Genomic DNA, 2,626 nt, shown 5'->3' with positions numbered 1-2,626 from the left:
GCCTTAGGAATGCTCAATTCTATGGATGGACAAGTTTTTCACGTTTCGTGCCATTTTGAACTTAACTTGGTCTATTGGCTTCTTTACCTAACGAAACGTTGTCCAAAAGCTAAACAAGCAAGTTAAGACTTCTAAGAACACTAAATAGAGCATAACGGTCCATTTTGATGCCTTAGGAATGCTCAATTCTATGATGGACAAGTTTTTCACGTTTCGTGCCATTTTGAACTTAACTTGGTCTATTGGCTTCTTTACCTAACGAAACGTTGTCCAAAAGCTAAACTAGCAAGTTAAGACTTCTAAGAACACTAAATAGACTATAACGGTCCATTTTGATGCCTTAGGAATGCTCAATTCTATGCATGCGCAAGTTTTCATGTTTCGTGCAATTTTGAACTTAACTTGGTCTATTGGCTTCTTTACCTAACGAAACGTTGTCCAAAAGCTAAACTAGCAAGTTAAGACTTCTAAGAACACTAAATAGAGTATAACGGTCCATTTTGATGCCTTAGGAATGCTCAATTCTATGCATAGACAAGTTTTTCAGGTTTCGTGCCATTTTGAACTTAACTTGGTCTATTGGCTTCTTTACCTAACGAAACGTTGTCCAAAAGCTAAACTAGCAAGTTAAGACTTCTAAGAACACTAAATAGAGTATAACGGTCCATTTTGATGCCTTAGGAATGCTCAATTCTATGCATAGACAAGTTTTTCCGTTTCGTGCAATTTTGAACTTAACTTGGTCTATTGGCTTCTTTACCTAACGAAACGTTGTCCAAAAGCTAAACTAGCAAGTTAAGACTTCTAAGAACACTAAATAGAGTATAACGGTCCATTTTGATGCCTTAGGAATGCTCAATTCTATGATGGACAAGTTTTTCACGTTTCGTGCCATTTTGAACTTAACTTGGTCTATTGGCTTCTTTACCTAACGAAACGTTGTCCAAAAGCTAAACTAGCAAGTTAAGACTTCTAAGAACACTAAATAGAGTATAACGGTCCATTTTGATGCCTTAGGAATGCTCAATTCTATGCATGACAAGTTTCATGTTTCGTGCAATTTTGAACTTAACTTGGTCTATTGGCTTCTTTACCTAACGAAACGTTGTCCAAAGCTAAACTAGCAAGTTAAGACTTCTAAGAACACTAAATAGAGTATAACGGTCCATTTTGATGCCTTAGGAATGCTCAATTCTATGCATAGACAAGTTTTTCACGTTTCGTGCCATTTTGAACTTAACTTGGTCTATTGGCTTCTTTACCTAACGAAACGTTGTCCAAAAGCTAAACTAGCAAGTTAAGACTTCTAAGAACACTAAATAGAGTATAACGTCCATTTTGATGCCTTAGGAATGCTCAATTCTATGCATAGACAAGTTTTTCACGTTTCGTGCATTTTGAACTTAACTTGGTCTATTGGCTTCTTTACCTAACGAAACGTTGTCCAAAAGCTAAACTAGCAAGTTAAGACTTCTAAGAACACTAAATAGAGTATAACGGTCCATTTTGATGCCTTAGGAATGCTCAATTCTATGCATAGACAAGTTTTTCACGTTTCGTGCAATTTTGAACTAACTTGGTCTATTGGCTTCTTTACCTAACGAAACGTTGTCCAAAAGCTAAACTAGCAAGTTAAGACTTCTAAGAACACTAAATAGAGCATAACGGTCCATTTTGATGCCTTAGGAATGCTCAATTCTACGGATGCGCAAGTTTTCATGTTTCGTGCAATTTTGAACTTAACTTGGTCTATTGGCTTCTTTACCTAACGAAACGTTGTCCAAAAGCTAAACTAGCAAGTTAAGACTTCTAAGAACACTAAATAGAGTATAACGGTCCATTTTGATGCCTTAGGAATGCTCAATTCTATGCATAGACAAGTTTTTCAGGTTTCGTGCCATTTTGAACTTAACTTGGTCTATTGGCTTCTTTACCTAACGAAACGTTGTCCAAAAGCTAAACAAGCAAGTTAAGACTTCTAAGAACACTAAATAGAGCATAACGGTCCATTTTGATGCCTTAGGAATGCTCAATTCTATGGATGGACAAGTTTTTCACGTTTCGTGCATTTTGAACTTAACTTGGTCTATTGGCTTCTTTACCTAACGAAACGTTGTCCAAAAGCTAAACTAGCAAGTTAAGACTTCTAAGAACACTAAATAGAGTATAACGGTCCATTTTGATGCCTTAGGAATGCTCAATTCTATGCATGACAAGTTTTTCACGTTTCGTGCATTTTGAACTTAACTTGGTCTATTGGCTTCTTTACCTAACGAAACGTTGTCCAAAAGCTAAACTAGCAAGTTAAGACTTCTAAGAACACTAAATAGAGTATAACGGTCCATTTTGATGCCTTAGGAATGCTCAATTCTATGCATAGACAAGTTTTTCACGTTTCGTGCCATTTTGAACTTAACTTGGTCTATTGGCTTCTTTACCTAACGAAACGTTGTCCAAAAGCTAAACTAGCAAGTTAAGACTTCTAAGAACACTAAATAGAGTATAACGGTCCATTTTGATGCCTTAGGAATGCTCAATTCTATGCAGACAAGTTTTTCACGTTTCGTGCAATTTTGAACTAACTTGGTCTATTGGCTTCTTTACCTAACGAAACGCTGCCCAAAAG

This window comes from Tripterygium wilfordii, unplaced genomic scaffold (genome assembly GCF_013401445.1).
Source record: "Tripterygium wilfordii isolate XIE 37 unplaced genomic scaffold, ASM1340144v1 ctg378, whole genome shotgun sequence".
Classification (NCBI taxonomy): domain Eukaryota; kingdom Viridiplantae; phylum Streptophyta; class Magnoliopsida; order Celastrales; family Celastraceae; genus Tripterygium; species Tripterygium wilfordii.
This window is presented reverse-complemented; position numbering follows the sequence as displayed.